This window comes from Panthera uncia, chromosome D4 (assembly GCF_023721935.1).
Source record: "Panthera uncia isolate 11264 chromosome D4, Puncia_PCG_1.0, whole genome shotgun sequence".
Taxonomy (NCBI): domain Eukaryota; kingdom Metazoa; phylum Chordata; class Mammalia; order Carnivora; family Felidae; genus Panthera; species Panthera uncia.
The window spans coordinates 49,790,950-49,804,554 of NC_064807.1; the positions used below are offsets into that span (position 1 = coordinate 49,790,950).

At 40.5% G+C, this 13,605-nt stretch overlaps 1 protein-coding gene across 9 annotated transcripts in view; it reads right to left on the reverse strand.

Moving 5' to 3' along the window:
* LINGO2 (leucine rich repeat and Ig domain containing 2) overlaps positions 1-13,605 on the reverse strand; it is a 434,702-nt gene that overhangs the window by 26,797 nt on the left and 394,300 nt on the right. The window lies entirely within an intron of this gene.

Below are 13,605 nucleotides of genomic sequence, written 5' to 3' on the forward strand. Positions count from 1 at the left end.
AAAAAAAAAAAAAAAAAAAAAAAAAAAAAAAAAAAAAAAAAAAAACCTGTAAGCAAATACCTTCAAATTCATAAGATACTATCTTTCAATAATTATGCAATATTCATGGAAGAGTCGCTAGGCATTAGGATAAAATTTGGACTTTGTCTACATTTTCAAAACGCGTTGGACCCAAAGGGAGAAAAGATGGTAGCATCACACCACGGCAGAAGGAGGCACTTCACTGTCACTCCTACTGGTAAGAACCTGACAATTAAACCTTCCTGGACAACAGGGCAAGCTTCTGCTGCTGGGAACATTCATACCCTTCTGGATGACTAATTCATTACTTTAGTAGGTAGAAAGCTCCACGGGTGCCGAGCAGTGTTTTTTCGGTGGCTTCCCCTTATCTCCTCAATGATAATTATTTTTTTTTTGCTTTTGTACTTCCCCCGGTTGCCATGACTCCCCGGCTGCTAGTATAAACAAAAATAAACTATATAGGAGCATCCATTACAAGTGATGATATTCTAGGGAGAGCTTTTGACTGCATATCCTCAGAAGACAAGCTTTCTTGGAAATAAAGGAATGAGTATGATAAACAGCATTATCACTATACACTTTTTAAATATTTACTACTGTGTTAGTGAAATATTTAAAGTGATTATCTGAAATGTGCCCCCCCCCCATCACAGGGGAGCCTGAATATGTCACTAATACAACTGCCTAACAATCTCACATTGCCACAATGCTTTCCAGAAAACAATTCATGCTGAAGAGTGAATGCAACTGTTTTTATTTTTAATAGGCAAGAAATAGATCCCAAATTAACTAAGTACTGAGACTAGGCATTAAGAGATACAGCAAGCTGTTTGCCCCAGATTCAGGCTGTGCAAACAAGCCCCAGTAGGCTTCTATGAAAACATCATTTTTGTTTCAGTGGAGTGTGTGCTTGACTGCTTTTAGCTTGCTCTTCCTGGATAGTGTCACTGGAAAGAACAGCTAATAAAAGTACCCATCAGACCTGGCTACCCTGTGTGTGTTCTTTGTGCCTTGCACCCTTTGCTCCTGGGATGGGATGTAAGAATGCTTCATCTCCAGATTTAGCTTTAGTAATGATTCCATCCTGCATTCTAAAAACTTTTCAGGCTTCTTTAGACTCTAAATGAGCCATCTTTAGCTGAACTGCAGTTCAGTGTAACAGATACCTTTAGAGGGACACTGAACATGTGGCTGAAAGTGGACTTAGCAGGTCCTAGCAGCTAGATTTTATTTAATAAAGTGTCTCCGTGACTGATATATAATTTTCTTTAATATAACATGTAGCAGCAAAGCCTAAGGCACCACCAGGTAGCTCTGTAGAACTCTCCTGCACACCTTTTACTAAACCTAGTAATGCAAAGTTGAAAGCTGGAAAATACAGAGAAGTAGTTCTTTTGGATTTGTAATCAATATCATTGAGAGCTTACTGTATGCCACATACTGTGCTTAGCACTTTCTACATCATCGAACTCCCCTAAGAGAAAAATGGCAGTATTTCTATTTTATAGAAGAACACAAAGCTGAGAGAAATTAAGTCATTTGCTCAAGCTCATGTAAGTGGTAGAACTGGCAAGTGGTAAGTGGTAGAACTGGAACTTGAACATTGGTCAATCCTGTTCTAAACTCCATGCACTCAACTGCTGAACCAGAGAGAGGAAATTCACTTCACATTGTGAATTCACTTCACTAATCTGTGGGAGTGGCTAGATGCAGCACTGGGTTGAGATGGCTTCAGAGGCTGAGTGTGTGAAATCAGCAACAAGGAGAATCAGATTGATCAGCAGTGCCAGGATTTGCCATCTTTGCTTCATCTTACTGTCCCTTGGTCACTCATCCATATGTCCTATTTTGGTTTCTTGTAAGTTTCACATTACGGAAAGAAAAAGCAGTGAGGGGGAAGACTTATGGCTGGGTATACCCCTGGCCTCTGTTTTACTTGGTGATCTTGGGGGTAGTCACTTAGTGTGTCTTTTATTTATGATTTGAAGAAATAAAATTGGTTGGTCTTCACTATTACAGACTTTATGTGTAAATATGCATTTTAAAATGATAATATCAACTAAGTAATTTCTAAATTGCCTTGTGAATTTTGTTTTATATTGTTTTATAGTCCCCTTCTGTTAGTAATCTACCTAAATGACAAGAGAAAATAGAGTAGAGGTACATTAAAATATATAATGTTCACATAAAGCAGAATCTTGCCTTTACTTCCCCTCTAGCTCATGTCTGCACCTCACCACAAATATTTGGAAGAGTATTCTGCTGTGACCCTTTGATATTAATGGCAATAATAAAATGAAACATCTCCTGGTTATATAACATTAAAAACTTCTGTTATCACATATTGAAGGACAAAGGCTTACAAAGGAAAAAAAACCCTAAAAGCAACCCCTTCTAGATTTAAGAAACCAAACCCTTCATGTACCTGAGAACGGATGAAAATCAGTGTTGTTTTATGGTCATGAAAATGTGGCTCCTCAAAGGAGGGATCACATCTCTGCTGTGTCGTAATTGCCACTTCACTAATTAAGGCTGCCGGATTCCACTTCCCATCCTGTGTTGACATATGAAGGGGCCGGAGCCTGGGGTATGTAGTTCCTTTCTCCATCAACAGATATTCTGAGTGCTTTCGCTTCTCCTTCAGTGGGTAACATGAATTTTGTCTTGATACCAAAATGCCAAGGTGCAAAGGAAGGATCCCTGTCTAGTCAGGAGGAAGAAAATAATGTGTTCCTTTATTATCTCTTCCTTTGACACTGAGGAAGACAAAGGCCTGGCTCTAGCTGTAATGTCCTCAAACCTGCAACATGCCAAGTACCTTTTTATGCCACCGCTCACTAATTCCCCTGGAAATGAACTCACAAGAAAATTTATGAATAATCCATGTTGCAGTTTAAATCTGAGGCCCTCAAAGTGAACTGCTTTTCTAGCAAGATGGTACAGGACATAGCCACTGGAGGCACACTGTTCAGCATTCTGACCACCCAGGGTTGCACATTATTTCGTTTCCCTCTGAGTTCAGGAGACAGAACATATTGCCATTGCCTTTCAAGAAAGTATCTTCAATGTTTTGACCGCCATCGACAAGATGATTAGCGTGCCTTTAGCCATCTTTGTGAAACAGCAGATGTTTGCCTTGGCATTTTTCCAGCCCTCCTTGTGTCCTCAAGCCTAATGTTTGTTTTTCATTAGTCGGTGTGTTTCTCATCTCTCATCCTGTGTGATGGGGTTGCTTCTTGGCCTTGCCATACAGTTGCTTTAATTTCACATATAAGAAGTTGGCCTACTTGGGGTGGCTGAAGATATTCCCTTAGCCCTGGCCCATGTCATCTGGGAAGAGGCTTAGGCAGGTGGGGGTGGGGATGGGGGATGGGGGGGGCGGGGAATGCAGAAGGCAAAAGGATCCTGAAGTGCTATTTTCTTGATGAGGACTCTGTGTTTCTGTTTAGCTTCTAATGTGACATAATGAATTATGAACTAAAGGTAATTGGGAGATTTGTGCCCTCAGTGCAGAACAGAAGTTTAATGTATGAAAGCAAACCACAGGTCAATTAGGAGAGTTGATCAATATTTATATTGCTCTTTAATGAAAGGAAATAACCCTGATAGATTCGCCTTGAAATTGCTGATGAGTATGTATTTGTAGTCAACACATGGAGCTTTTCATTGATCTCAGTCAAATTAAAATTTTATTAACAAGTCAGACACCCATCTGTATATTTCCAGAAGTTCCCTTTAAAAGCCAGTTAATACTACTTGCCTTCTGTTTCTCTCCCTCTGCCCCCTCCCTCTCTCTCTGAACTAACATGTAAGTACCTGGTATGTGCTAAACACTTTCCCGTTTATATCTCACTTAATCCTCCTAACAAAGTTGTAAGGCAATATTATCTCCATTTACAGATAAGGAAATTGAGGCAGAGCAAAGTTAAGTGTCCTGCCCTTTATCACACAAGAAATCAAAAGGAAAACAAGGACTCAGAGAGTCCAGGTTTTCTCTGACCCAGAAGTTCATGTTATTTCTGTAACCCCACACCATCTCCCGGAGGCAGGAGGAGGGTAATTTTGTAGCCGGCCCTTATTTGAGTGTAGAAGATGGGGAAGGTTGAATGATGACGTTGACAGGAAATGTGCCCAGTGAGCCTAGGAGTTGACTCAACCCACCCGGGAGGGGAAGGCCTTGGGGCTGCGGCTCCTGCCTCATTTAGAGAGCAGAGCTTCATGTCCATCTAGATTAGTGGAGGACCAACCAGTCAGCATGGTGCCTCCAGGTCAAGTGATAGAATTTAGCACATGCGACCCCACCACCTTCTGCAATTCAGTTTGGTCCCTTGGTTTTTAGAGGCTATAAAGCAAATACAACAGAATTCTGCACAGTATTTTTACTCCCTGACTGTTTGGATTGAGTCTCCTCACTTTGTTCAAAAGCCGGTTTTAGACATCCAAGCCACATGCAGCACGTTAGATAGCGTGAAGTTTAATCAATAAAATTGACTAGGAAGGAACTCAAAAGCCACACCGCCTGTTTCCATGCTTGATACACTGGGAAGACACTTAGTTCTCATCTTGTGTTTGATCTACAGACTCTTTGTGAGAACTCTAACTTTTCCTTCCTGCATGAAATTTTAAATTATAGCTTGTGTTATGTGCTGGGGGCTGCGGGGTTACTGTGGCAATTCACTCTGAGAAGCGTCTTAATGAAGATCACACTAGAGGTCAGAGTTTTTTCTCTGTTTCTCTTCTGCACATTGGGACCCTGTTCCCAAATGTGTGGTCTGATGCATATTCACAATCTCCTCATGAATATACTACACATAATTCATAATTAGGCCACTGTTAGGAATCAGCTCTTTGGTATAAAGGAAATGAAACGTACTTAAGGAACTAATGTGTGAGAGATTTCCAGAAACGTGAGCAACAGTTCAAACCAGTGAAAACACACACTGGCATGCAAATGGACACACACACGCATGCCCATGTACACCCACAGGCCCAGATGCACACCCACACTCAATTCAGTGCTGCCTGCCGGTCAGTTCTGTCATAGGAACATTACAAGCATTAACTCAATTATGGTAGGTTCCATTTTCTTCCTGCTTTGAGAATGGGAAATGGAGGCATGAAAAGGTTAGGTGACTTGCCTTATTTTGCTCGCCAGGCTGATAAAGGGCAAAATGGGGATGTTAATACTAAGCAGTCCAGGTATAAAGGACGCATTCTTAACTATGCTACTATCCTGGCTCAAGATTTGTTCTGAGAGCAGAGACCATAGATGTGAATCTCAAACCCAGCTCTGTGATCTTGGAGGAGTCACTTAAATGATGCTCATCTTCAGTTTCCTATCTATACGCTGTGGTTAATAATATCAACCCCGTGTGACAGATGAGAGGAGTTAATCAGAACACAAGGGCATTATGTAAACTGTAAAGTGCCATACCCATGGCATGAATCAGTTGTGGATGCAGCGCACAATCTACATTGTGTCTTCCCTACTTTGTTCTCCTCTGTTACCGACTCCATCCCACAATGGATGGGACACTTAAAAAAACATAACACTTGAAAATAACAATTTCTAATTAAATCCAAGCAATTCTTGAAATGTCTTCATAAATCATGATGCTAGCAATAAGTGTATGAATATGTGATTTTATGTCTCAGAAAAATGAGGAAATAATTTCAGAGCAGTGGGAACAATTTTTTTTGCTGCCTACTTATGGAAAATATGTGCAACTCGGAGGCTCTGTAAGTCCAAGTGCTAACTCAATATTTATTAATAGAGACACTGTCATCATCAAAACCATGAAACAGGTGAAGACTGGTATTCTGCACCCTAAGTGCAAGGACCAGAAGTGCTCCTCATTTGTCCAACGCAGGTGCAACCTCAGCAGAAAAGAGTCACCATGAGGAGGTGATGTACAAAGTGGGATAGGTCCCAGGTTAACTCAGGGTTTACAAAACTAAGTTCAAGTCTGGCATCCATCCCCAAGTCATGGAGTGCTTACTACTGTGCCAAGCCCTGTAAGGTAGGTAGGGGAGCTAAAGAAGCATAGAAGGATCTGGTTCTTGCATTCCCTGGGGCTCTCCTGCTTTGCTGGTAGCTATGTGGCCTTAGGTCAGTCATTCATCTAAGAAAAGCCTTGGTTTCCATATCAATAAAAGGGAGCAAATGAAGATTCAGAGAGGTAAAGTCCCCTTTGAAAGTTCATAGGCTAACTGGAGTCACCACAAACACTGGAATGAACCCTTCAGACTCCTATTCTGTGCTTTCCATGCCTGGATTTCATTATCCCTTCTGCAATTTGTAGCAGAGCTCGCTGCATTTACTTAAATTTGGCTACAATATGCTGAGATACAGGTAATTAATTTGTGTTCACATTCTGCTAGGGTTTGCTTTTCATTGCCAATGTCCTCTTTTTTTTTTTCCCCAAGACTAGAAATGACTGCTCTTTGAAAAAAAATAAATAGTTAAGATAAGCCACAGACTGGATAAATTTTTGCAAATATGTATCTGACAAAGGGCTTTAATCCAATTTATAAAGAACTATAAGTGATTAATTGTAGAGTGTTCTCAGATTTTTTTTTTTCCTCTTCTTACGCACTAGAGATTTCTGGCAAGGTCTGCATCAGAACCTCCCTTCTCCGTCCCTCCTCTGCCCCAGATGGGTGTAGTTTGGGCCAGTTGCTGGGCTCTGCAGGGGTAACTGATAGAAAAGGGGACAGGAGAGAGGGAAATAGGAGAAAACAAAACCAAGGGCTGTGGGAGTTTTCGCAGGTCTGGGAAGGGGAGCTGTAGTTGTGTGGGGCGGTGGATTGGGAAGAATCTACAGAGATTTTAAAATTTATTGCTGGGGGATTTCCTGTCCCCTTTATGATATAGAATCATGCTAGTTTGAGTTGTTTTAAAATTATTCTTGGTTGCTGGAACTATGTTCATTTAAGTACAATACTGCTCTGAAATTGATCCATGAGGGTCACAGGTTTATGAACCTTACAGCAACTGCTGGCTTAATCGTATTAGCAGTGGAAGGCTACATGTGGACCTTCCCAATGCATCTTGGATGTGAGAACCAACCAGGCTTTAATAGGTGAGCAATGAGCTGTAGCACAACTGGCTGAAATCTACCAGGGGAAATGGTATCAGCAAATGGAATCGGATCTTCTGAACATTTGTCTTGTTAAGTACAAATACCTACTTCAACACTTCTTCAAAGCTCCGAGTTAGAAGGAAGATATCTTACAGTCTATTCTTTCATTATTATGCCACCTGGTGGCTGAAACTAGCAGTCAATAGGCCTGAGCTTTGGTCTCTCTAGATTGAGGTCTGGGGAAAATACAGAAAGAGCTTTGGTCTTTTCTGGGCTGAGGAGATGGAATTCGAGGACACTGACAAAATCAGCGTAATATTTAATCTACTTTATGTGCTTCGAACTCTGAAGCAGAGATCATGGCTAGCTCTTACCCTTTAAAATGTTACATTCTAGAAACAGAGGAGGGGAGGAGATTGGCATTTACTGAGATCTATTAGTTTATATTCATCCTCTTTTACTTTTTAAAGTCACTGCAACACCCCATGTTGTGGTTTTAGTAGAATTCCCATTTTACAATTGGGGAAAGACTTAGCTTAAATGACTTGCTCAAGTTATAATTATCACAGTAGATGTTGAGGAGAAGAGAATAGGGTATTTAATTATAAAATAAAAGCTGTAAACAATGGTGTTTGGGGGGAGAAGTTTAACTGAAGTAAGAATTTCTGTTTAAAAAGAGAAATTTGGCACATGTGTGTCTTGACTCTGAATTATTTTAGTTTGACAGTTTAGGTGTGATATAAATACATGGAAATGAGACAACAGAACTGTTAGGACATTCTTTCTGAATGGGAAGAGAGGGCGTGTCTAACTGTAGCTTCTCACTCCTCAAGATGGGTGTCACAACACATCAGCTATGTGCATCATGTGTATACAACATGGATTTATTTTTCTCCCACTCTTTGGTTCTGAATGTGCTTTGATGTGAATATGTGATAATTTTAGTTAGTCAAAATAGTATTTCAAAGTTTACAGCTATACAGGATGAGTAAGTTCCCAGCAATCTGCCGTACAAGATAGTACCTATAGTTAACAGTAAATTATTGTGTACTTAAACATTTGTGAAGAGAGTAGGTCTCCAAGTAAGTGTTCTTAACACAAAACAAAGAACAAAAGGACAGAAGAAAACTTCTGGAGGTGATGGAAATATTTAGTACCTGAGTTGTGATGACGGTAACAAGAGTGTAGACATGTGTCCAAACTCACAAAATTGTATATGTTAATTAGACGCAGTTTTTTGGTATACCAATTATACCTCAACAAAGCTGGGGCAATGAGAAAATAAACGTGATCCCATTTTCCTCTTAGAAAAAAATAATTAAGCAGCTGCAGGGCAAGGAATCAGGCATATGGTTCACAGTATGCATCCAACAAAAAATGTCACGATACCCCTGTTTTTCCCTCTTGTTCTTAGATACAAACAAGATACTGCTATCAGATTCTCAAAGTCCTTGGCTTGAACCCTGACCTTAACACTTAGTTGTACATCTTTGAATTTTTTGTAATGGTACCAACTCCCTCAGTCTTTGTTTCCTCATCTGGAAAGATGATAATGCCTTTCAGGTATTATCAGGAGTATTACTGGTATGAAGTGAAAAAAAAAAAAAGAAAATACTTGAGCACAATGTAAAGCATATAGCAGTTGGTAAAAATTATGGTCCCCAATTAGTCTTTATTATTATTGTTATTGCTCTTACAACTTTTATTATTTTACTATTCTTCCAGTGGTTTAGAGAAAAGAGTCTTTATATGCAAAATCATCTTGCAGTTTCCTACCACTTTCCCGAATATTTCAGTTAACAGAGCAGAAGAAAGGTAGATAACATATCAGGTGCAAACAGATAGCAGTGAGGTAAAAATTGCAGTGGTGAGAGGTTGATAGTAAAAATCAAACTAAACATGTTCTTTTGTCATTGACTGACTGGAACTGAGGATTTTCAATTCCCTCTCTAGCTTGAGAAACTTCTTCCCACTGGGAAGCTTTCACACCATGTTTATAACAGAGGAGAGACAATGTTATTTTCAGAAATTCCTCTGAGAAAGGGAATTGCATTTTGGGGGAAAGTATTTTGCTGGGTGGTAGATGTTGAGGTACTGAGGGGCCTGGTGTGGGCAGAATTATTATTATAAGCCTTCGGGTGGACATGATTTGGGAGAGGGAGAGAGAGAAGGGAAAGAGCATGAGAAGACAGAAGGAAAGAGCAGAAGACAGCCTACTGCCTGGTGTGATGTCCCACCTCTGCCCCTCCCCCCACAATCTTCAGTACATCCTCGAAAAACAGAAAAGTAAAAAGAGGGATAAAATCACCAACCACTAATAAATGATTGACTGAGGCAAAGGGGCAGAGTACTTTTGAAGAAGTACCAGTGACCATGGAAGCAGGAGTAGATGTAAGAGCAGGTATGAGGAAGGGAGCCATTCATGGCCATTAAGGAATGAGTTTAATACTCCCAGGCTATGTGTTGGGTGTGAGGGCACAATTTAACCAGAATGTTAGGAGTTGGGCTTCTTAGTAGCATTCATTCATTCAATAATACTTACTGAGGGCCTACGATGGGCCAGAAAGGCTGAGGACCTCTCTCTGGTTTAGCACAAGAATGCAAATGAAAGAAGAGAAATACAGGTCTGACTCTGAGGGGAAGTGAGGTGAAAGTAGACCATGACTGGAGCAAGGAGAGCTTCTTCCTTGAGCACTTTCTCCCCAAAGGGTCCAAAGCTATTCTCTAAATGATGCAAAATCATACATTCTAAAATCATTTTTTTAACGTTTACTTATCCTTGAGACAGAGACAGAGAATGAACAGGGGAGGGACAGAGAGAGAGGGAGAAACAGAACCAAAACAGGCTCCAGGCTCTGAGCTGTCAGCACAGAGCCTGATGCGGGGCTTGAACCCACAAACTCTGAGATCATGACCTGAGCCGAAGTCGGACGCTTAACCGACTGAGCCACCCAGGTGCCTCTAAAATCAACATTTTAAAGGTAAGTATGTGACAGGATGATGTTGAAGACTACAGGGAAAGAAGCTAAAGAGAGTGAGATACACACAAAGGTAGAAAATCTATGGTACCTTTTTTGGGATGCTCTATCACCACCCAAGATGATAAAGGACATGAAGAAATCTCCCTGCAGATCATTTTCTCAACTCAGACTCAGGAAGAACTACTCATGGGGAGATCGTCTATGGGGTGAGGGTGGGATGTAGTAATTGCCACTTTTTCATACCATCTCACTTAGGATTAACTTGTTTTGTGAGCTTGCATACCTATTATCCTTTCTACATCTCAGTCTCCTACTCAGTTGAGTTCAAAAGCCCACCTGAAAGGGTATTTATGAGGATAAATGATATGACATAAAATAAGCCAAATTTCTGTCACTCTAGATTTTCTTGGTAAGTAGTTACTACTTTTGAATTTGAATGATAAACATTTTCAAGGTGGCAAAATATGTCTATAGTCACAGAACAGTTTCTCACTTTAAAAATTAATTGGTTTAAGTACAGATTAGAATTTGAACTTTAGCTTTGAAAGTCCCATGCTCCAAACAGCTGAGATAATAACTCTAGATGACTTTTACAATAAATAAACAAAATGTTTGTTTTAAAACCATTTGCTCTGAATGCCAAAAAAAAAAAAAAATCATTTGGCCCTGGGAGAAATAAGATTACATGTGTAAGTAACCTCTTGGCTTTATACATGAATGCTATTATCTATTGCTCAGACTATAGTCTTAGAAAAATATCATAAATTCATGTGGAGCTACTAAGTTCAATTTATATTGGAATGAGGTGTCCAACTTCATTTATGACTCTTATCCAAAAGAAAAAGACCCAAATTCAACTGACCTCTGACCAAACCCCATCTTCTCTAACTCTTCTCATCTCTGTCCATGGCACCACCCAGCATCCAGTTACTCTGGGCAAAAACCAAGAAGAGCTATCCTGATTACTCTCTTTCTCACACTCTCCTCCTCCCTGCCCCACACCGATTCAATCCATCAGCAAATGGATTGACTGTGCTATCTTAAAAAATAATAAAACTTGAGATATTATTTTGCACTTCTTCCATCCTGCTACCCTCATTCAAACCATAATTATCTTTTGCCTCAAAGACTGCAACAGCCTCTTCATACCCTGCCTCTCACCTACCTGCCCTTCTCATTTCCATGAAGTATCCAAGGCAATCAGGTCACTCTTCAACCTCACTGTTTCCAAAGTACACATCAGAGACTCTTGCATATTTTTATTATTATTTTTTTATTTTTGAGAGAGAAAGAGAAAGAGACAGAGAGTGGGGGAGCAGCAGAGAGGGAGACACAGAATCTGAAGCAGGCTTCAGGCTCTGAGCTGTCAGCACAGAGCCCGATGCGTGGCTTGAACTCACCAACCGTGAGATCATGACCTGAGCCGAAGTCAGCCGCCCAATGGAATGAACCACCCAGGAGCCCCTATATTTTTAACATTCAGGTTTGTCTTCATCCCTTAATCGTTCTTCTGCAGCTATGCTAGCTTTATTAATACCTTTGAACTTTGCCAGATCTTTCCCACCTTGAGACGTATGGCATCTCTCTTCCTCCCACCTGGAAAGCCTTCCCAGAAAGCCTTTTGCATGGCTTGCTCTTTCACTTAGTTCAGGCCCCCATCCAAGGTCCTCTTATTATCCTTTGCTCTCACCCTGATTTATTAGTGTCCAAAGCCATTCTCCTTCTCTGAAACTGTATTGTATGTTTATTTACCTTGATCATGTAGTTTCCCGACAGAAAAGAAGTTCCATTCAGACGGGAGCTTTGTCCTATCCACTGCCTCATTTTTAAAGTATGCAGAGTGTTTCTAATAAACACATGCTGAATGAATGACAGATTGAGGTGGGCATGCGTATGTATACAGAAACACCATTAATGGAAGGTTCTGGTAGGCACTGGGTGACAACATGCTTTGGGCAGACATGAGATCATTGAGAAAGGCCAGCATCATCATTGTTTATGCAGCAATTGTATCATCATTATGTTCATTATATAGCCAAAGACCTATGACCAGAACAAAAGGACAAACAACCATGGGTCAAACACTATCTGCACACTTGCATACACACTGTCTCACTTAGTTCTCACCCCAGTGAGACAGTTTTCTCATTTAGGCCAGATGAAGAAATAGAGACATGAAAAGGTAACATCACTTGACGAAGTTCACACAAAAAAACAGTGGAGCTGGGATTTGAACTTAGGTTTTATGACTTTAAGTCTAATGTTCTCCCCCTAAACCTGTTCCTCCTATATTGCTACTAATTTTAGAAAAGATCAATAGAAGGAAAGAAGATGAGCACCTGGGTGGCTGAGTCAGTTAAGCATCCGACTTCAGGCAGGTCATGATCTCATGGTTTGTGAATTTGAGCCCCACGTTGGACTCTGTGCTGATAGAGCCTGGAGCCTGCTTCAGATTCTGTCTCTCCCTCTCTTGCTCTGCCTCTCCCCTGCTCACACAGTCTGTTTCTCTCTCAAGAAAAAATAAACATTATTTTTTTTTCTAAGTTAGAAGAACATTTATAAAAGAAAAAATTACTAGCAATAACTACCCACTATGCTAAGCACTTTATGTATATTATCACAATGAGTCTTATCACAGTCTTGTGAGAAGAAATAACATCCCCATTTCAAAGATGAGATTAAAGTATTCAGTGGTTGACTAAGTTGACCAATGTTACAAGGCTGGTAAGTGCGAGAGTCAGAATTAGAACTCAGGTCTGTCTGACACGGAGTCTGTGTGCTTAACCACTCTGCTCTACCACATGATCTCTGACAACAGGCATCAAGCTCCTTGCTCCCTGTAGGAATGAGATGTTAGGAGTGTCATGGAAACAAGCCTCACACACTCACTCTGCTATCTGGCATCTATTTCCTCACTGTGCCTAAAAACAGACAACTAATTTTGATTTGCTGAAGAAGCCCAAGAGTTCGGGGGCACTGTTGTAAAGAGCCACTCTTCATGGCTAAGTAGCCTCTCTCAGCTTAGTTCTCACTGAATACAGAAGGGTCAGGGCCACCCCAGGAAACCTCATACTTAACACAGAAGAACTAACAAAGCATCAAAAATCAAGGAAAAATAATGCAAACCCTAATTATTCTAAGCTCTGCTTTTCTTCCTCAAAGCATTTATGTGCAGGTACTCACACCACTGCATAAGGACTATGGTTCAACGCAAATGCAAACACACACACACACACACACACACACACAGAAGGGCTTTCCACATTAAGGTGTCCTATTGAGCTTGTCTATAGCTTTCTCTGAAGGGCTTACAGAGGGTGTAGTTTTTCTCTCCAGGAGGATTCATTTGTGGTTTGATCTTTTTACCTCAGAGCAAGCATATGGACTATATGGCCTCTAAGGTTGTCCCATAAGCCCTCAAGATCTGTGCTCATATGATAAATCAAAACAAGATAGTTCAAGGCTCTACTTGCATTGTTTTTCACTGGCAACCACAATAGTGTACTTCTTTCAGGTTTGGG